A 23118-nucleotide genomic window follows, 5' to 3' on the forward strand; every position below is an offset into this window, starting at 1 on the left:
ATTTCTGTTAAGGGTTGTGGGCGGGTGGGGGGGGGGGTGCTGGAGCCTATCCCAGCTTCTTCTACGGGCGAGAGGCGGGGTTCACCCTGGACAGGTCGCCAGTCCATCGCAGGACCAACACATAGAGACAGACAACCATTCACACTCACAGTCACACCTACAGTCAATTTAGAGTATCAATCAGCCTCGTCCCCTCTTGATGTCTTTGGACTGTGGGAGGAAGCTGGAGTACCAGAGAGAACCCACACAGGAACAGGGAGAACATGCAGACTCCACACAGAAAGATACCGTTCCCGAGCCAGGACTCAAACCCGGAACCTCCTTGCTTTGAGGCGACAGTGCTGACCACTGCAGCCTCCATGAAAAAGCATCACGAAGTAAATTGTTTAGTTCAGGATACGCATGGGGTAAAACTGTACTGAGATCCACTGCCAGGAGTCAAACACAGTAAAGTTCTTGTACAGATTATCTTTGTCTTTGTAATACTGAGTATATTATTTATGAGCAAATTTGAAGATCAATGACGTGCTTTGATGAGCGATTTGCAATTTTAAGAAAAAATAGAAGTCAAGATGAGAACTTAGTAGCCTTTTAGCAATCATCAATGAACATTCGAAAGAAGAAAAAAACTAGGCCGTGCTTTTGAGAGCGGGTGGTACAAGAGATGTCAACCAAACCGAAAGTAAAGGGGGAAAAGCCCAAGAGTGTAAGTTTTTCTTCCTTGCTCCATCTTTGTCAACCTTTTGGTTTTTTACACAATCATGCTAACAGACAAACAGCTCCGGTCACATCCTCAAAAAATATGAATGACAGCATCAGGGATTTACTTGTCATTATGGATGATTCTGACACTTGATCTACCTACTTACTTCATGCTGCGATCACTGACACTGAATTGTAAAGCCATCCTATTAGTTTACCCATGTGGAACAATCCATTTATGATCTCTCTCCTTTCCTTGTAAATCCAAGTGTTGCGGCAGGTTTTTGTTCTGTGTTCATGGCCAATGGTTTTCATGTGAAGATTCTCAGTCATCCAGTTCATGTTATCTCTTAAAGCACTATAGAGGGGCCTAAGGTTTTCCCTGACCAGCCATACAGATGAGAGAATATTCAAAAGTTGTTAGACCATTTAATTTTTATTCAATAATTATCATCTATACCCCTGCAACTGTGGAGACCAAATCACACGGTAGCACTGTGCAGGTAATTGTGTTTACTACAGAGAACTGAATTTGAATTTAAGAAAACTCAAGGTGCTGAATACAGCTTTGGCGTGTATATAGAATGAAAGGCCAACTGTGTATGGAGACACATTAATCATACATCTCCACCTCTCCATAATAAACATAATGTAAATACCAGAGTGATCCACAGATTACAGCAGCAACGTGTCAGGCATGGTAATGCCGTGAGCCCATTCCCACCTCCCATGCTCAAGATTCTATACACAATTGTCAAAGTGTTCTACATGTTAATATTAAACCTGATGTTGACAGACCGACAAAGGTGGAATGCAAATGCCAAGATAGTGCACTTCTTTTTTTTACCTTACGAAATAACTTTGACAAACGTGAAAACATGTTGGGATGTTTCTGCATAATCACCTAGAACCTGGTGGGTCAGAGCGACAGCCTCCAGCCTAACAAACAAGATCAGCTGATCAAAGTCTTACACTGTCACTCGATGTGCACTGCAGAGTGAAACCAAAGCCACCATTGTGTACGAGGGTAGGTCATACATACTGGTATTAAAATGATGCAGCTTTACTTTCATATGTATTTAAGCCTCATTTTTGAAAAGAGGTCTTGCCAGAAACAATTCTGCCTACCAAGAAACAGAGGGAACAGCATGAAACTCCTAAGTAATGTGTCGACAAAATTAAATCAACACATCACCAGCCTCACCGGTATGAAACACATGAACGTCTACACTTACATGGCACACACACACACAAACACACATTACATTAATGACCATTTAACGACAGAGGGAGGAGCAAAAACAGACGACTAAAGTGGATGCATACCCTCATGGGGGAAGAGGGGGTGTAGAACATGCTCGACAGATGAGGAAGAATTTCTTTCCGCAAACATCCCTGGGAATGTGTTACGTTCCAGTGAAACCCACCTCATTTCTAAAACATCTGGTACGCATTGCTTTTGGTCGGAGTCTGAACACACAGGCGTGCATGTGCACATATGCACACAAGCCCCTGAGAATGCCATTCTCCTGTCCAATTCCAGTGATCTAATTAATTAAAAGGCACAGATATGTGTGTGTATTTGTGCATGTGCACCCCTGGGATGCTTGAGGGAAGTTGAAAAGGTTGTAAGGTAAGGCAACAGGTGGTGGTTGTTTCTGCCCATACATCATATTTCAAATGTGGAGGAAAAAGAAGTCTGTCAGTGATTTTATGGTGTTTCCAGAAGGGAAAATAATTAAGTACTATATTGCTCAGTCCAAACCGTAATGAACAAATAGGAAATGTGCCTTAGAAAGCAAAGAAAGGCCACGGCCAAGCCTACATACAAAGTCCAGACCGGAATAGAGAAATGACAAAATGACCAGCCCACACAATGACTGCCTCAGTCTACACCACGCAGAGGAAAACCTGTGGACCCTCCTGTGAGTGAGTACATATGCAGCAGTCCTCCTCTGTAAGCCACGTAGCAGGAAGGCAACGCTACAATTATACTTATATAGGCTCCTTATGAAAACATACAAGGGACTGAGTTACAGCTTAAAACAGAAAATGGAGAGAAAACCACTGGAATGGTAGACACGGGGAGACAATAGTAGCTGGGAAGCCAATTAGGAGTCTGAGGCTGCCGAGCGGTGAGAGGGAGAGGATGGCAATCAGGAATCCAACTGTCAGCTCTCCCTACAAATTTATGAAAAGGCATGATGAAGAAATTGTGTTAACAAAAATAAAACAGAGACAACCCACAGACAAAATGACTCTGGCCAAAGCTTTTGCTGTCACAGAGGCATTAAAACTCTTAAACTTTCAACAAATATTCTATATTGGGATATATCTATTTGAATTGTAAGAAAAACAATGATTCTAAAATTAATATACAAATTTTATTTGTTTTGCTTTTTGGTCGAGACACAGGTCAGTCTCTCCATCTGCTCTCATGAGACAACTGCTATGGCTGTCCCTTGAGATTTCAGGTGTGTTGTATAACTTTACTTGACAAATGAATGAAGCCCACAGCGGAGGGTTGACGACCACATTGCCAAACCTGTCAGCGGTAGACGCAGTAAACAGCAGCCAGAGCCATTTCAAAGGCCCCTTTGGATATACTGTTGTTTTTTTGGGTGAAAGACAATGGCAAGAAGGCATTTTCAGCCTGAGATGAAAGTTGTGTGCAAAGTATGCCAGTAGTTAAAAATTTTAAGCTTGCTCTGAGAGGCAGCGTGTTCTCAGTTCACACTCCCAACTCAGTGCAGAGAGAAATTAGCTGTCCTTAAATGAAGTTTATCTTTTCAATGTCTAGTACTGCAAATTGTGTTTTAAGTTAATAAATATACCTATAAAAGGTGTTTGTCCCTCATTGTGGCCATAATCATTTACAAATAATTATGGCCAAACCCTTTATAACATCACCCATATGTTTGCTGACATGCACTTCATCTCTGAATGGATCCAAAATTAACTGAGTGCTGTTTTGTTTTTGTTGTCGTTTGTTTTACTTTTTTTTTTTTTTTTTTTTTAGAAGAATCATTTGGATATCCTTTTTGAAAATTTTGGCACTGCTAAAAAACATCCCCCCCATAAAAACTGTTGGAGTTGATATCTCCATCTGTCGATACTGCATTGTGTGGCTCCACTGATAAATCTGTTGATCGATACATTGGCTGATCCCAGACATCTCAGTGTCCAATATTAGCTGTTATTCTAGCAGAAAAAAACAACAACAAAAAAACAAACAAACAAACAAACAAACACAGGTTGCTGGTATGTGCAACTGTTAGGGAATTTTTGTGCTGGAGTGAAAATAGACCTTTTCCATGCTCGTTGTGTGCAAAGTTTATACCAATTTGACAATGTAAATGTACTAAGACAAATAACTTCCTTATTAAAAAACATTTTCATGTGTGACCATTTAAATAAAGACAAAAATAAACTAATAAAACAAACTACACAGGGGCACTGGAGTGCTCTCTGCTGGACACACCATGTTACATCATTTTTAAATCATCGTAGGCACCGTTTTCTGCATTTTATGAGCGATAAAAAAAAAAAATAGTAATGTCAGTGGATATCGGAAAATATTCGCATCTGTGATAGGACTGACAGAGCAATAAATTAGCCTCAGTCTTTAAGTTTAAAAGAGCAAAGTCACTACATGCACCCAATACCTAACTGGTGAAATAAAATAAAATGTCATTGAAATAAATACTAATCTTGACCTCAGAATAATAATATGAGGAACACAGACATCAGTCAGTATCAGTCCCTCTTCTTGTCCTTGTCTACCTCTCTCTGCTGCTGGTGCTGGGATTCATTCCTCTCTCAGCCAGAGCTTTATTATTTCTGGCAAAGTAAAATACCTAGGCTACATACAGACAGATTTCAGTTGAGCTTGTTTTTAACCATTTACTATTAAATCATCAAGAATGCTGTGGTTCTGTAAGACTGCAGCAAATGTAGACATACAGAATTACTTTTATTTCCACTGGTTCACCGTCACCACCACCACCACCACCACCGTGCGTGCGAGAGATCATTACTGACCCAAAATACAAAGCATGGTTGTTTTTTTAATTCTGTCAAGGTGATGTAAAATATTCAAGCATGGTGTGTTATAATGGAAAGAAAAACCATGATATCTAATGCTGCCAAGGCAAATAACAGAATGTTTCATATCTGTAAATCCGCCTCACCTACTCCTGCACTCCCAAATACAGGAAAAATAAGAATCAAAGGCCCAAAAAACTTCCTCTAATAAATGTAGGGGTTTCACTGAGAGTATCAGCCAGGTCTCTCCCTCTCGTTCTCTATGTCTGTCTGTCTGAAGTAGAGTGATGCTGCAAGCGTAGAAGCACTCAATGCACTCTCATATCTCCAAGATGAATGCTCAGTTGGGGTTTTGGGAGTCTTGGTTCAGGATGATGAGATGCCACCTCTATGTCTGGCCTCATTTATGTTTGATGGACAATCACTCGGGAGCTTCTTCGTGCACAGGTCTGAATTTCTGCACTTCCACTCGGGCTGATTGTCTGTTGGAGATGAACGACAAACTGCAGTGGGCCAATGACTCGCCCAGAACCTTCCTCCATTTTCTATACTACTTATACATTAAGGGTCGGGGGCTGGAGCCTATCCCAGCTGACACTGGTCACAGAGCCATCAGGAGCAATTAGGGGTTCAATATCTTGCTCAAGGATACTTCGACATGGTTACCAGGGGAAGTGAGGATGGAACCAGCGACCCTTCGGTTGCTCGATGGCCACTCTACCTCTGAGCCATGCCACCCCTTTAGCCAAAACCTCTATTAGAAAATCCCAAAATACTACAGAAACCATTCCATTTTCTTTTCTAATGCAGATGTTTTTACATGATATTATATAATGGAGTTGTGTTTGCCCACCACCTGCACAATGAAATGCACAGATATGTGTGCTTTTATGTGAACAGGATCCTGATTACTGAAGCCTTCCCAAAGAAAAGAAAGCGGGCGAGCTTGCACCTACAGGGCAGCATCATAAATAAGCTTTTTATTGGTCACACTGAATGGGTATTGTCATTCTCTCACACAGACCGTTGCACCTCGTACACTAGGATGGAAGAGAGACACATACATCAGTAAACACACAGTCAACCCTCCAGTGTGACATACATGACCCAAACCTTCAAAAAAAGATGATGAGAACACTAGAAACAAGAAAACAAACATTCTCAGCAATTTATTTCAGATGCCAACTAGAATCACATTATTTCTGTTCCACAGCCATTCTGCACAGGGAGGAGAGATTTCAACTGCATAATACAGCCAGTTGCCAGGATTAATATGGGGTGAGGGGTTAGAAAGGACAACTGCACAGCCATAATGAGAAATGCAGATCGAGCCTGCTTGTTCAGTGACAAAGTATACAGAATTTATGTCCTCAATATTCCTTTGAAGGTTTGGTGGTGGAGGCCATATATTGCTGTCACTTACATAAACCCACTTTGGTGTCACAAATTTTCTAAACTGTTTCACGGCATCGACTCGGCCTGTGCACATTTCTGTTGACCGTACTTCAGAGAATCAAAAAGCAGGATGTCACAAACAAATATGTGACAGCATGAATAAATCAATAAAAAACTGGCTTCTGTAAACACTAAATTTTACACTAATTGACAGAGTAGTAAGATATCTCAAAAATTTTCAAATCATGTTCTAACAGTAGGGGTGTCATGATACATTGATCTGAATTGAAAAATACTGATGAAGTGATCAATGACATGGGGAGGGGGAGACAGCATGATCATTCCCTGTGCTACAGCTCTCTGGTGAAATTCCTCAATGTCAGGCTAAAAGATGTGGCAAAAACTCCATGAGATGGAGGAAGCATGTGAAAGAACAAGGGGAAAGGGAAATTAAAAATAAATTAATGAATAAATAAATTTCCACGGCACGCCCGCCTTATCTTTTCCGCAGCCCCAAAGTTATGGTGCAAGAACGGTGACAGAAAATGTTGGCAATGAATTAATCAAACATTAGCATTGCAAAATCTGTATTTGATAAAGCTGAATTGGCACTGAAATAAAGGTAAACTAAAAGACAGTCATTAATAAACAATCTTACAATATAATTATTTGTTTTCACTTTGTTATTCTTTATCAAGTTTTTCGATTTTAGTCTTTAAATTTATTTCCTCATGTCTGTCTTTTTTCAGAGATATATATAAACATATTTTTTTATGATGGCAATATTTTCTCAGACTTACGGGTTTCAGCTCTGACGGTCTAGCAATGATTCGGTGTGGCCTACTTTGAGTGCCTAATTTGTATAGTGCATCCAACCAACTGTAACAGGTAAGTGAGAAAAAGTTATATAGCATCTTTCTCAGATACAAATCACTGAGTGACTAAGTGCTTTACAGTCATAAATAAAACTTAAAATAAGATGTGTAATATATACACGACAATAATATAAGTGCTGGCACTGGTCTGGCAGACAAGGGCAGCGGCAGTCAATTTTGAGTGCCGTAATTAACACAGGGCATCTACCTAAATAAAAACATTTCAGGCTGCTTTATGAAAACATAACAGGATTCTGAAGACTCTTAAAAGGTAAAAGGAGAGCATTCAAGAATTTTGGAACAACTGCCTGAATGGCATGATTATGTCTAGTCAACCTGAAATTAATCAAATCAAAATCTTATCGGGGTGTCACATCACTGGTTTTTGAGGGTCTGAGGGCAGAGGATGTTGTTATGATGCCATGTGAAGCCCTTTGAGACAAACTGTTGGTGAAAACGGGCTCTACAAATAAAATTGCCTTGCCTTGCCTTTTTGATATCAGCAGATATTGCAGGGGTGGGGAACCATGTGCCATGGAGGGCCGTGATTAACACACTTCTGTGGCTGAAGGTGTGTTAATCAGTGAAATCACCTGTTGAAGTGTTTGGTTGGAAGGAAAACCTGCATACACACGGCCCTCCATGGCACATGGTTCCCCACCCCTGAGCTATTGCATGCTTTACACAGCTAGTAGGCATCAAAGTCTGCATTAGCTATTTTACTTGTCTATGAGCTAACTATATCAAACTCCTTGACCCTTCATCACAAAAACATTGACTCTTACTGTCTCTCGTCTCTCTTTATCTTGTACACGCACGCCCACTCACGCTCACTCTCACACACACACACACACACACACCGGAAAAGCATCAAATAACCCTTCGCATCTCGGCCCATCTGAAATCCTCTGTCGTCATAGCGACGGCAAGTATCAAGGCAAATCTCAGAGAAGGGTTCCTCTGTGGCACTTGTGTTTCTCATTCCGGTCGCACTGCCACACAGGCAGGGACTGCAGCGTTGACTGATGGGGGGCAAGACAGAGACAGAATAAGACTGCAGAGAGAGACAGACAGACAGGATGAGCACCACTGAGAGGTATTCATAGTGAGAGAAATGACGTTAAACAAGCGCATTTAAAGGCATTTTCCTGTCTTACAGACATCATTTAGACATGGATCGACCCCTTTTGACAGGGTCAAAAATCAGCATGTGTTTCTGCCAGCTGGTTTTATTTAAGGCTATTCATTCAACATATCAACGGTCAACACAGGTACTTGAATCAGTCAGAGAAAGAAGTGTAAGAACTCCGTATTGTAACTCATTCTGTTGACGACAGCTTCACTTCAGTCTGTCCCCCCATGACCACTCCTCTACACATTTGTGAGTAGAAGCAGGGATCTCACACACAGTTCCCTCCATCTGATAAATGACCAAAACCTTTTAGGCTGAAGGCCCACTTCACTTTTACTTAGTATTGTTATTTTAAAAAGACCACGGAAGAAAGCGAAGAAATGTGAGGATGTGATGGGAAACAGACATGATCATCCACACTAAAGACATCAAAGCAACTGCAGTTAAAAATGCAGCCTCCTCTAACTGCCACCTACAGTCTAACACTATACTGCTGGAATGAAAAATACCTGCCAAATTTTGCAGCGACAGAGTGGAAATTTAAGCTGGTGGTTCCTATAAGGAACAAGGATGTAATGTTTTATGTTCTTAGTGACTGCTTGGCCCACCCCAACTTATTAGTCATATAATGATTTTCCATGTTACAGTCAAAGATAGAGCCTCCTCACTTGGGACAATGTAACACAACTGACTATCATCTTGGATGTGCTTAGCTGCCCAGTTACCACACCATCTCCCCTTAAATATCAGAGTTCCTCTGGGTGGTAGCAGCAGCCCTGTGTAGGCAGAGACTGAGACCTTGGAGTGTTGAGTTAAAGTTCCACCCGTGGGGAGAAGATGGACTCAGTTTCTCCCAGGCTGGCACACAAAGAGCCCTACTGTGCAGGGGAATCAATGTACTCTGCCAGTCGCAAGCCAAACACCTGGGAAGAGAGGAGTCACGTGATGTCTAGGGGGAGGGGAGGGGAAGCGTAGCCATGGTAGCAATCACTGGTCAAAACGAGATGGGAGGATGAAACTTCAGCTGCAAATTTCCTGACAGATTATTCTTACATCAAGGATCACATTTACATAACACCGCAAAGCATGGGAAAAGAAAAGAGAACTGTGGGGAAAAGAGGGTTCAAACTGCCTCGAGTCTGTTGCTCTGTGGTTAACCATTATACTGGATCCTATGAGGGGGAGGAAATGGGGGGTGTGGGAACAGAGTCAACTGCCTTGTAATGTTCCACCATTCCCATCCCTGGCTGTATTCAAAACTGTCTGAAACGCAGCCTAATAAGAGGAAGAGACAGGGGGAGGAGGCATTGCAAAATATCAGCCGTTCTGTGGTTGCGTGGAACCTAAACAAATTTCTTCAGACCCACTTGTTCAGGCTGACCCCATTCTGAACCTTCCTTCCTGTCCACCTGGTTCCTCCAGTCCAGAGTGCTGATCTCACCCGCCAGAATGTCTGACACATCTTTGGGGAACAGCACTCTCCCACCTCCTCCACACTCCCCCAACCTTCCCTCTGCCCTGTTTTGGCCCCAGGCTGGAACCGTGCACTCTCATGCTTAGCATTGTTCTACTATAAACAAAGGCTTCCCTTTCCCTGTTCTACTCCTCCCTCACCTCTACAGGACTTACAGGGAGGAATAAAATGGAGATGAAGTGGAGTTAGCTTTGACTGACAAGTGGTGATGGTTGCACTAGTGAACCTATTTCTTGTCTGTCACTTGCTAATCTCCGAACATCTCCTCATCAATCTCCTCTGACAGTATGTTGGGCCCTGTTTCATCTTGAACACTACCTCTGAGAACCCCATCACCTCACAGACATGCAGGCATTCAGACTGACAGAGGGAGGAAATAAGTTGGCGTTTTCCATACACATGCTGACCTGGCTTTAACCTGATACATCAGACCAGCATGGCTGGGATGTACATTTCCATGACAAAAGTATTACTTGCTTTATGGTGAGTCTTTAATTGTGGCCTAAAATTCCCTTAGGAAAATTCCTAAAAGGTGCAGCCCAGCGGGAAAATATCCATGTTAATTCTGACCAACTCAGCAAATGACAGAGCAACTGAGTAGCACTGTTAGGATCTTCTACTTGTTTTCATTTAAGCATACGTTAACTGTCATGTCAACCTACCGCCTCAGGATTGTATGCCTCCACAATCAAGTCAAGTCACAGCCTACGTCCATCCCTCTCCAGAGTCCATAAAACATCTAGTGAGGACTCAGAGGAATTTGATAACAGTGTTGTCTGTTCCTCCTGAGTTATGGTAATGATGGTTGAGAAATTGTTCTTGCAGAACATTAAAGATGTCACAAGTTGGGTTCCATTAACATAGTTTGGGGAACATTTTGAAGTATCGCATTAGAAAAGGTTGATGGAAAAAGCGGAATTTCACAAAAGGGTTTTTAACTCTCAATTAAGGTGGTCTAAGCAGACGAAAATTGCATAACGAGAGATAGAAACCCCTAATTCCAGTAACCTCTGATGTAGCAACTCTAGGTCATATGACTTATCAGCTGTTTCTGCCACCTGTACCTTACATGGATAGTCCTTAACTTTTCTCTGTACAACAAACATACTACTTAAAAACAATTACCACATCCAACCAAATGTAATTCATCAAGTCTTCTCTCCATTTTCACTGCTACAGTGCTTCAACTTTTTCCTGCCATGTGTAACATCCATCATCTGGCAGCATTACTTAGCCCATTTTATTTGCAATTCATCAGTAATGTTTCCACAGATGGATTAAATTTTGCTTGACAAATAAATGCAATTGCAATCAAAGTTACAGAGTTTCACAGTCATTAAGTCAAGTCAAGTGAACTTCATTTGTATCAAGCCAAATAGAACAAGAGTTATTTCATGACATTTTACAATTAGAGTAGGACTAGCACCACATTCCTTCAATTAATTTACACCCAATAATTCTCCATGAACAAGCACATCTTGCAAAAGCAGTGAAAAACCAGGCAGGAATGTTGAGCAGATCCAGGCTCAATGGGAACTGCTTTGACCGGTTGGGGTGAAGAGAGAAGGAAAGCAGGGCACAGACAAAACAGAAAATGGAAAAAGACAAATATAGAGAAGGAAAGAGAGGGACAGACATAAAGAGAGAGACAGGAGGGAGAGAATGACAGACGGGGACGTGAACAGAAGGAGAATGACCAGTGGCAAGAAAGACAGAGGGATGGGCGGGGGGGGGGGGGGGCACAATAAACAATAACAACAACCACTAGCTACCAATAATAACATCTACAGGTTACTAAAAAAAAATCAATTTCAGCATAATATGAGCAATTATGTACTAGCAAATACAATACAAACACAATGCTGATGTTAATGCTAGTACAGTATTGAGAATATTGCCTGAATTTTGAATTCTATTCTGACTTTTACAGAGAGCCGATGCAGAGAAGCCAGTACAGGAGAGATATGGTCTCTTCTACCAGTTCTAGTCAATATATGGACAGCAGCGTTTTGGACCAGCTGGAGAGTCTTTAGGGACTTACTGGTGCAGCCTGATTGGAGGGAATTGCAGTAATCCAGCCCTGAAGTGACAAAAGCATGGACTTGTTTTTCTGATTCTTTTTTTTTTTTAAGACAGACTACGTTGCATAGATGAAAGAAGGCAGTCCTGGAGATTTGCTTTTTGTGGGAGTTGAAGGACAGATCCTAGTCAAAGATGGTACTTATGGCAGTGCTGGAGGCCAGGGTAATGCCATTATCTACCTCGTATCTCGTATCTATCTCGGGCTGCACGGTGGTGCAGTGGTCAGCACTGTGGCCTCACAGCAAGAAGGTTCCGGGTTCTCCCCGTGCCTGTGTGGGTTCTCTCCGGGTACTCCGGCTTCCTCCCACAGTCCAAAGACATGCAATTTGGGGACTAGGCGAATGTGGAGAACCCTGGCATATATTAAGTCTTGAATTTGAAATTGCGGGTCAGGATGGAAAGGGCATGTGTGAGATGAGATGTATGGTTAAATTTATTCCAACAGCTTAGACAAGCCAATGTGCACTGTATTATGGCCATCAATATTGATACCCCGATATTCTTTAAAATTACTGCTTACTTAAGCCCCTTTTATACAGAAATTCTGCAATATTGCCATAAAAAGGGCTCCACTGCTGTGTTGCTTGTTTACACAGAACCAAATATGCTGGAATAATGGTGTTGCAGCAACTGACTTTATACAGCATTCAGCAACAGCGACACAACCTGTAATGAATTCAACAACATAGGTGTTGTAAATGAGCTATTCAGTCATTTAAGTTTTTCATTGGCACCGATGTGGATTCAGTGCAGTTATGACCTCCACTGCCATCTCAGACGGGAAGCAATCTATTTCCATATACTTTACACAGACAACAAAGCGTAACGGACAAAATAGCAGACATGTTTCAGTGAATAAATTGATTTTATCCAGTTCAATTCTACTGTGATGATGACTGTAGTCCAATTAAATGTCCTGCACTATGTAGCTCAATTAAAATTGTGCAAATAAGTCTCTTACATTGACCATTTACCAACAAAATCTTGTCTTTTTCTCCTTGAATCCAAATAGATGTTTGCCAAGTTTGAAGTCATTTCCGAAAGGCATTCCTGAGATATTACATTTAATACAGATAAATAGATCGATGATAGATGAGATAGACAGACAGACAAAGACAAACGGACAACCTGAAAACATACTATACTGCCAACAGGCCATGGCTGCTGCTAGCACAGAAGACATTAAAAAAAAGCTTGCTCGATGGGGCAGTCCCGTGCACGTGCCACAGAAGCGACCTCACCATCCGTTCGCCAAGTGCATTCAGTGCTACCCTGTTCATGACAAATGTCGAATACTTTTTGAAGACCTGGCTACACCACTTAACTTCAGCCCTTAACTGCAGACAGGCAGAATAGGGTAAGGAGGCAGGATAGAATATCAGGAACTCGGTCCAGCTTTTCATAGAGTACAGGTTAACTGTGGAAATGTGGTTAAGGCAAACTGACATGTTTGCACTGGGAAATATCCCAGCTTTGGTAGGTTTCTATATCTTAGCAAATACTCTTATGTAAATATGAAAATCTGATAAGACTTCTTCTGGCCCCATAATACAGATATTAGAGACACTGGTAGCAGAGTGATCATGGAACTAGTAACTGCCAGGAAAGTCTTCTAATACCTCTAAACAACCTGCAATTTCCAAGCTTTTGAAAATTAGGAAGGAAAAAAGAGTAACACAATCTTCCTGTGCATCACTGTGCACTAAGAGGAAAACAGAGGGGAAAACTTTTGAAAAATGAAGGGGAAAAACATGTCGATCCCTTTTTTCCAAGTTTCAAAAAAAATTGAGGTATTCACAAACATGCGCCTTCTCCATCTAACGTGTGCTGAGTGAGGAGGGAAAAGAACAATCTTGTCAACAAATGAGGAGGGAATAGGAAACCAAAAATGAAAGAAAATGAACTCACATTCCCTGTAATGTGCATTAAATGCTGCTGCAAAAAAACAAAACACAGACTTGTTTTGATCCTGTTATAAACTTGAGGAGAAAGCGTCTAGGGACATCTGTTGTAAGAGATTATTATGGCTAAGGGGGGGGGGAAACTGCCGTATCAGAGTAAGAGAGACATAGACAGAGAAAAGACAGGAGACATGTTTCATTTAAGAAAAAAGGCCATGACTAAGAGAAGTCATTAATCATTCCAGGTCATACTCAGCACCTGCTAGGGAGACGAGATAGGTTGTAAAACATACTGAGAAACTCAGAGGAAGTACTGACCTATTCTGCAAAGTGAAGGTGACTTCATGTGTTGATCCTGGTAATTATTACAGTTAATGTCTGAGCCGCAGGTCAAGACCGGTAACTGGCCAGGAGGTTCAACTATGTTTTGAATTTATTGAAGGAGGTATAATGTATACAACAGTCAGATATAACATATACTGCAGAGTTTTCAAACAATGGGTGTAAATATCGGTTTTTCAACCATGACAAAATTCATTGCATCTATAAGACAACATCACGCTAATAATGCTCTGCCTAAATTGTCTCCTGTGTGGAGTTGCTTCCATCAAAGACTCCACCCTCAAGTCAACTCCAGGCAGGATGGAATTTACATTCCCCTTAAGTATGAAACGTATGGCAAAATGTCACTGGGTTGACAAAAAATGTCTTGTGACAATGGTATATGACTGATTTGCACAAGCAAATATAAATAAAACAAACATAACAGGGTCTTCGCCTGAAGTGCCTTCAGGCTCAGGCCCTAATTACTAGGAATGGCAAAATAGCAAAAATTTTGATGAATGAATTGTAAAAAAAGATACTCGTTGTGATGCTTGCTTATTTATTCCTGTATTTATACATTTATTTATTCATGGATTTCTGTGCACATAGGTTTATAAGGTAAGCGGACCGTCCTCAGTCTAAAACTGGATTGATCAACCTGGGGGAAGCAGATAAGATTAGAAATCACTTAATTCTGTGATTGGATGTACATGACACAAGTAGAGTTGCTTTTGTCAATGAAAAGTAAGACTAAATATCGTCGTCAATGAACCTTTATCACGTGATGAAGACGAGATGCAACGTTAATGCTGGTCATGTGATGATGTGACAAAATGTATAATGCAGTATTGTTGACGAAAAAAAAATATATGTGGTTTATGAAATAAAAACTATGCTAAAATGTCTCTGCATTTTCGTTGACCAAAACTAGACGAGACAAAGTGTTGTTACGTAATTTCATTAAAGTGATAGTTTCGCACTGCGCAGATGTACACAATATCACTTCCTCAAGCCACACACATGCTGCATTATTTAGACGATGCACCCAACTGCCAGTTGCAGACATGTTTCAGTTCAAAGTTTGAATCTAGAGTAAACGCCATCAACAAAGGTTGTAAACTCATATCAGTTGAATGGAAGTATTCTTAAGTCTATTAACAAGATGACCTGGTTTGAACTGTAAAATGGGTTTACCAAAAAGAAAATTCTGGTTTGGTCTATTCTTCTCAGTATTTATACTATATTGACCGGATTCAATAGAATTGCATTACTAAAAAGAGACTAAAATACAGTTTTCATCAACTAAAACTAGACTAAAATGTTCAGACTTTTAGTCGACTAAAACTTGACTGGACTGAAAAAGAGTATGACAGTGACTGATAGGAATAAAAATTAAAATGTTAGCTTGAGACAAAGATTAGACTACGACTAAAATTTGAACACGTCACCAAAAACAGCACGAGACAAGCTAGCTAGTTAACCCTTTAAGCTTGGCATTCATCACACCATGCGATGGCCTTGAGTGGGAAGCTGCTAGAGAACCTGCTCATAGCTGCAGGAGGAAGTTACATATACAGCACATACAACTCCGTGTGGTGCACCCTCTTACAAAACCTGGAGTGCCCCACCTACCCTGAAGGTTGATAATGAGAGGGTATGGTTGCAAAATAAAATTTGGCATGTTATTCTAAATAATAATGGTACTGGGGTGGACTCTAAGGAAAAAAATCATGTCTGATATTTCTGTTTCCACCACAGGCAGTCCATGAGAAATAAGCGGATATGACGTGAAGTGTGACCAACAGCACAGAGTAGATAAAGGCACTATACAACCACATACTCTATGTGCACGACAGAAACAACAAACCAAAAGACAATGATCAAATCACCATAGTCTGAGCAAGTTAGCAAAGCGGGGCAGGCAAAATTCAATGGGGCTGAAACGCTGCAGATGGGAATGGCAGCAGAGGAAAGACGTGAATGCAAACTTGAAAATGGGAGGTCGGGAGTTCAAATCCTGGCCATGGCAAGGGGACATCCATTAAGTGTTCTGAGGTAAATCTGCTAAATGCTCCACAGGCCTACCTGAGGCATGTGGTACAAAACAAATGATGGAGTCATACTGGCTAAAATGTCTCCTGGGTCAAAATCAGTTGCCTGGGACCCAGAGCAATCTGTTGAGAAATTATACTGGAACAAGTCACACATGTAGGAGGGTGACAAATAAGGAATTGGTAGAATTATATGGGCAATCCCAGAGAGAGGGGATACATGACAATGTGGGGCCTATATAAATAAAACTCTTGACCAAGATGCTTTGGGAATATTTGCTCATATTTATATATTTTATTACATATTACTCATTTTTGAGTGTCGTGGCCATCATTATCAATGAACACAACAGTAATTAGTGTTCAAGGCAAACAAAAGTTCGAAATCTCTGATGTGTACGTACACATTTATTCACATTCACAAGCTGAACATTTTTAAGTTGTCATATCCAAAATTGATATGACATTAATTTGATCAATTACAAAACATGTAATTCAATACAGCCTATAATCACTTGACAGCCACTGTAATAATGCAGATTGTGGCAAGTACTAGCTCCTTAAGTTGAATGGAAGGATTAGTTATTTTAGGACTGGGTTAAAGAGCAGGATCTTTTTTGGCTGTTCTGAAGGATGCAGTCTAACCTCATCTCATCTTAAAACAATAACAGGATAGGATGATACAAAAAAGTATAAGCAGCTTGTTCAAAGAAGGATTTAAGATTAAAAAAATGGGGAAGCAGGAATGGAGTGTCGTTTATTTCAAGAGAATCTGAGCAAAATTTTGAAGTAGATTTATAATTCAGGTCCAATGATGCAGAGTCCAGGACATAAAAATATTTGAGTATGACCAGCAACATTTAAGTTATTCACAGTTTTCACTTAACAATCCTGCAAATTAATTATAAAAACAAAGAAATGGTTTCTATACATTTTTACTTTGAAATTTTTGGAAGTCAGACCCATCTCAACATCACAGAGTTTGAGGGCTAAAAATGACAACAGTGAACAGTGGAAAAACTCAAGCCAATAGCGTTGCTGACTGGTTCTAACAGTCTTAAAACAAGGAGTAAAAGCAAAGATTCAAAATACACACAACGGCAGATCAGTAAACTGAGGCAAGCTTTGAAAAAAAACTGTTTTACTACATCGGGAAACTCCCCCCACATGTGCACGCACACACACACATGCTCCCTCTCTTTCTCTCTCTCTCAAACACACACACGAGAAAAGACACTGGCAACACTCTTAGTGTGAGAACATTTCATCCATCTCACGTCACCTTTTTCCTCTGTGATACAGTCCACTCTAGTTGCATAACTGGAGTCCACCCTGACTATTTTCAGCTCCAAACAGTGGGAAACCTTGCCACATTGGCAATTTAAGTGGCATTCCTGTTAGCCCAACATAGTACATCACCCCGTCTTTCCACTCTGTGTGATACAATGTGCTTAACAGAGAGTCATCCAAGCAAGGACAGTCTTCCACATTATCGTCACTGCTGCTGCTATAGTGAAAAGGCAAAACAGTGAGCAGAGCAGGGCCTAGTCTTCTGCAAGCTTGCACTGCTGCTGGCTGGGACCCAAGCAGAGTGGCTGCACGGCTCTCCTAGCTACTTGGCTCCTCTGCCACCTCTGATGTAATGGAGGAGAGGGGAAGAGAGGTCTGAGTCGAGCTGCCGAGTGCGCGGATGGTACCAACCTGTCTAACAGAAGTCGAGGGCCACCGGTGCCCTGTCTGGAGCCAGTTCAGAGAAGTTAAGGTTTCTAAGAATGATTTCACAACTTCATCTTAGAGTGCATGTTACATCATTAACAGCTTCTTTTTTTTTTTCTTTTTTTTTAAAATCATCTACTTGGGGAGCGAATGTGTTGAACTGAGAGGATCCTCAGCCAAGCCATTTTAAGGAATCACGGCAGTTATATCTTAATCACACATGAAAGCTTCAGAGTTCACCCGAACAGAAAATTTATGATGAAGGCACTGTCGCTTCTAGACGGAGGATGAAACGAATGGCAAGTCTAGCTGTCCAGGTATAAAAGGGATTAAATTACTCTATCCACCACTTCTTCCCAGCATTCATCCCTGTGACATGAGGTATTCATCGTCAACAGCTGTCGACACAAGCCAGCCTGCCATCTCATCACGGAGATGCACTGGTGGTGGTCCCTTCATCACAATCCATGACCACATGCTGCTGTGTGCAGGTGCATGTCATTAACAGCTTTTACTGTGTGTTGAAAGTCACGCTTTAAGTGGATTGCACGTCTACAAAACATGTCATCATGTGCACACTAAATTTAGACAAACATCGATGAAATCATCGAAGAGCATGCATTGGTCAAATAAAAGCATATTCTGGCTGAGGTTATTTTTTACAATGTAGGTAGACAAGCGTTATTAAAGCTGTGTTAATGGCCTATAAAAGCCTTCAGTCGTTAAAAAAAAAAAAAATGGCTTGACTGAGTGAGTTTCACTGCTAATGAAGGAGAATAAAATGTGCTGATTTGGGAAGAATGCTACATGTGACCATCACAAGCCTGAGTGTCTGATTCTATCCCAGACAATGATTTCATTCAGCTGTGGAAAAACGAGGTGTAAGTAAATTCTAAGTTGATATGCAGGAAGTAACACTCTCGTAGCCTTGAATTTAGAGCAGAAAATAGCACATCAACTGCTTTTGTTGAACAAGCTTTATGAGTAAATATTACATTCTCAACATTACTGACTACAGGTTCTGTAGAAACTCTAAATTGACAGTAGGCGTGGCTGTGAGTGGGAATGGTTGTTTGTCTATATGTTGGCCCTGCGATGGACTGGTGACCTGTCCAGGGTGAATGCCACCTCCCGCCCAAAGGCTGCTGGGATAGGCTCCAGCCCCGCTGTGACCCTTAACGGGTAAGCAGTAGAAATGGATGGATGGTTCTGTAGTATCTGGTCCAGAGCTGAAACATGTAAATCATCAGGCATTGGGCACTCCCAGTCTTTGACTTGAGGTTAGTTCATAATTCATTTCCTGAGAAGTTAATGTGTCCCTACACATCGGGACAATCTCAAGAGTAGAGACCAACAATGGGCTGTTGAGCTTGTTAAATTTTAAAACATGTACAGCAAAATTGTTATGTGAAAAAAAATCTCCAAATTTTTGCAACTCTGTGCATATGCAGTCAGACATTTCCTTATTACCCAGGAATCCAGCAGCGTATTTTTTTAAACTTCAGGAGAGATGCCATTCGAAATGTGATCTGGTGTGAATATAAACATGTCTCTTCTGATCCTGTCTCCTCAGAGTACTGAGGGAGCTCAAACGTCAGGCCCAGGCACGGACAGACGTCTCCAGTCAGCTGTTGGCGTCTTTGCGGCTTTTGCACCAAACCCCTCCACCCCACCCTACAGCCAGTAACACTGGAGACTTGAGAGACCCCCATCTGCTTGATGTTAGTCAGAGTTAATCGCATCAACCCGTGTCCATCCAGGTTTTAAGCAGCGCTGGCACATTGAAGAATTTATCTCAGGTTACCCTCCTCGATCAGACAGCTGGATAGGAACAGTTTGGCCATCCTGCCACCTCTGTTTGTATGGGTGGGAAACAACCCTTCTATGAGGATATTTAGCAGACCTCGTGCAAACCTGCTGAGAGATCTCACCTTGGTTCACTGCTGAACGATGACAATGATAATAATCACAACCATCTCCTCAAACAAAATGAGGAGGAAGCAAGCTAATGCCATTGTTTCAATCACGTATTAGAAGTGGAATGTAACAGGGTAAATGTTTCTAATAGACTTCTTCACAACCATAACACTGCAGAGAGCCATGAAACATGGTATCATGATAAGATACAAGGGTGGCCTTGCAAATACTGGGATGGAGGACCACAGGGTTTCCCTAGATTTCTCAAGAAGGGATAAAGTCATGCAGCCAGAGGTTTGGGGCAGGAGTTTTTATACACACGCTAGTAAAATATCCTTACAGATGAAGAAAGCACAATTTACATCATAATACCAAAATATTTTTAAATTCTGCTCGTGGCAAGTATTTTAGATTTAAACTATAATCATAATATTTCATGGTGTTTTATTCAGTAACAATATAAATCATGTAATTTAGGGATGTAGTATAGCCCACAACAACACTGATAATATTTAGAGAACAAATCATTTACTGGTTGCAGGCACAAATTGAGACCGAGAAGGTGTCTGTAACATAAAGTTCACTGAATCTGAAACTGTTTGCATGAACAAATCTCAAAAGTTATGTGGTATAGAAGTGAAGGACAGATGCAATGTTGCAAAGGGTGCTGGTACGTCTTCCACATTCTTTCCTCTTTTTTTCCCACTACGTCTCTTTCATGACTTGTTTATGAGTGTCAAGTGAATTTTCAAAATTTGCAAATTGTAAAAGTCCAGTGCCAATTACACTGGCTGGAAAATTAAAAAAAGGAATTCAAGTCGAAACTTAAAACTTTGGGTGAATATACAAATAACAGCGCTCTCTCGAACCAGCTATCAGGATGAGTACTGTTAAGCGTTTTTTTCACCCCTCCTGCTGAAATCACTGCCTGCAGGCATCATTTGTAGAGAGGAGAGTCTGCTGCAGTTTCACTTTACAATTATTTTGAATTTATCATGGCAATCACATATAAAACAATTAGATTACATAAAGACAGCTTTTGTTTTTGCTCATTCAAAACAATGTGTCATTAATTTGCCAAGAATTTGCAGTCAGGTAAAACAAGAACTGCTGACAAAGCAGGTTGAAATCTCACTTTCCTACTTTTTGTACTCATTATTCAAACACAGCCCAGCCCTCAGTCTGACACAATAGAGTACAGCGAGGCTGGCATGAACATTAATGACACCAAAAAAAAAAAGATAGAAGACTTGAGGCATAGCTTCTTTTCATTTGGTTAAAGGTGCTGTGAAAACAGAAAATGTAATGTTTATGAAACCCCTGAGTTAATGAATGTGTAAAAGTGAGGTTTCACTAAAGCAGATGTATTGTATTTCACCACGAGGAGGTATCTAGAAACACAGCCAGGTAAAAAACCCTGAAATTGGGATGAAGTGATGATTGTGGGGATGAACCACAAGTTGCATATTCCAAAAGAACAGATCTGAGTTAGTTCAGTCAAATATTGGTATGTGTAAGCTTGTGCATGGTGAAGGAAAAAGCCATGGATGAAGCTCTTATACCATGATTCACCACGGCAACAAGAAAATGAATGGTAGGAGGTCTAATTAAAAGGTGCACTAAGGGCACGTTTCCACTGGCTCACTTCGGTTCAGGTCAGGTGGGGCTGGGTTGGTTTGGCTACGTTTCCACTGGCCCCAACACGGTACTAACCATTACCATCGCTCTGCTGGGGTACCAAGCATGCCGAGTGGGGCCCAAAATGTGACGTGAACACATAGTGGGCACTGATTGGGTAACTTACCCGCTTTTGTCGTCTACTTTGTACCATCTTGGCCTCGGCGGAATACTGGTCTTTACTTGGTAAAGTCTTTTATACTTTTCTTGGTTGTTCTGTTTCGCCGCTTGAAGCCTTGCCTGCCCGTCCTTCTTTACTTTTAGTTTAAGCAAAACCACAGACAGAGCAACAGGCATAACGCCGCCTCCATGTCGTCCATTGTTGTTGTGTCGCACACAAATTATGCTGGGGAACTCTCGGCCGGTGAGTCCACCCACGCTGACGTGGTACCCAGTGGTAGTGGAAACGCACCTGTACCAAGCCGACCCCACCCAACCCCAGCCGAAGTGAGCCAGTGGAAACGCGCCATAGGCGTTGCTGCCTGACGTCACTTCCATTGATGTTCACTGTCAATACCAAACAAACATTAAGTAAGCTCGCGCCCCCCCCCCCCCAATGTTTCTGTTAATATCAGGAATGCGCATCAACATGAATAGCTAAGATGAGAAGCACACTCCAGCTGTTTGGTGAGTAAATATATATTCTAAAATCTTTATGATATTAGGTTATGTGTCACAGCTGATATCTAGATATATCTAGATATCTCTCTATCTATCTATCGACATATAGAGCTCACGGGATGGATTTGGAAATTAATGACTTTTTATTGGCATGAGGGTTCAAGTGAGCAGCACATGCATATACAACAACCAATCTTCACTTTTACCTACCTGTCAAGTAAAAACTTAGCGAACTGTGCATCAGATAGGAAGCCCTTCCGTCGGCCGGTTCTTGCCACCTTTGAAACGATTCCTCGTTGTAGATGCGGGTCTTTGTTCGTTCCTTCACAAGCTCTCTTCTTCACGCCAAATATTCATCTGAGCCCCTTTTTTTTGGGTCATGCCTCGGCCATTTCCCAAAGTGTAACAAAGAGTTGTTAGACGCCAACCAGCGAACTAGCTCTACTTATTCCCCAATGTATGCACACGCACTAACACCCCCCCCCCCCAACCCCCCATCCCCAACTATCTTGTCGGTGATTGGCTGGAACGTGGTTTGTTATGTTTACGTGCACATCACGTGTACTCAGCGTTTGTTTGCCGTTTGTGAGCCCTGTGTTGTCTCCAGAGACTGGACTTTTTCACATTGTATTCAGGGGGCAGGCAGCAGATCAAGGGACGCCAATGAAATCGCGCTGAAACCATGCAACCACGCTTGATACATCTTTAAATCCAGTGGACAAAGAGATATCCAATACGTGTATGGAAATAGGACGCAGAATAATAAAACAAAGTGGTATACAATATTGTTCATCAACTATTTTCTAATCAGATTAAATCCACCAAACTTCAATCTGGCTACCTGAACTTTAGATCTTAGTCCTTAATTAGCACACTAATATCCAATCAGGATTTGATTCAGGCAGTAAAACTCTGCTGATTAAAGTGCATCGATGTGAGCTTTGATCCACCCTAAATGAGGAAATGAATTTGCATGTCTGGCTCTGGAGGAGGGAGGGGAGAGAAACCCACTTTGTTCAAGAAAACCTGTACAGGTTATGGGCAGACTCAGTTACCATGGTAACTGACACAGAGTCCAAGTTACCTCTTTCTGGAAATTAAACCTCAGAATTTCCCAGGTTATTTCCAGGGTTAAGAAACTCAACAAGCTTTCTGGAATACCCCTATGAAGTATGAATTTCCACAAAAATCACTGCGCAAAGAGCTG

The 23118-nt window shown here is 41.4% G+C and overlaps 1 protein-coding gene across 1 annotated transcript in view; it reads right to left on the minus strand.

Moving 5' to 3' along the window:
• LOC147245546 (E3 ubiquitin-protein ligase SMURF2) overlaps positions 1-23118 on the minus strand; it is a 72799-nt gene that overhangs the window by 42121 nt on the left and 7560 nt on the right. The window lies entirely within an intron of this gene.

Source organism: Aulostomus chinensis, chromosome 18 (assembly GCF_037954235.1).
Source record: "Aulostomus chinensis isolate RoL2024-O1b breed Wild chromosome 18, RoL_Achi_v1.0, whole genome shotgun sequence".
NCBI lineage: Eukaryota > Metazoa > Chordata > Actinopteri > Syngnathiformes > Aulostomidae > Aulostomus > Aulostomus chinensis.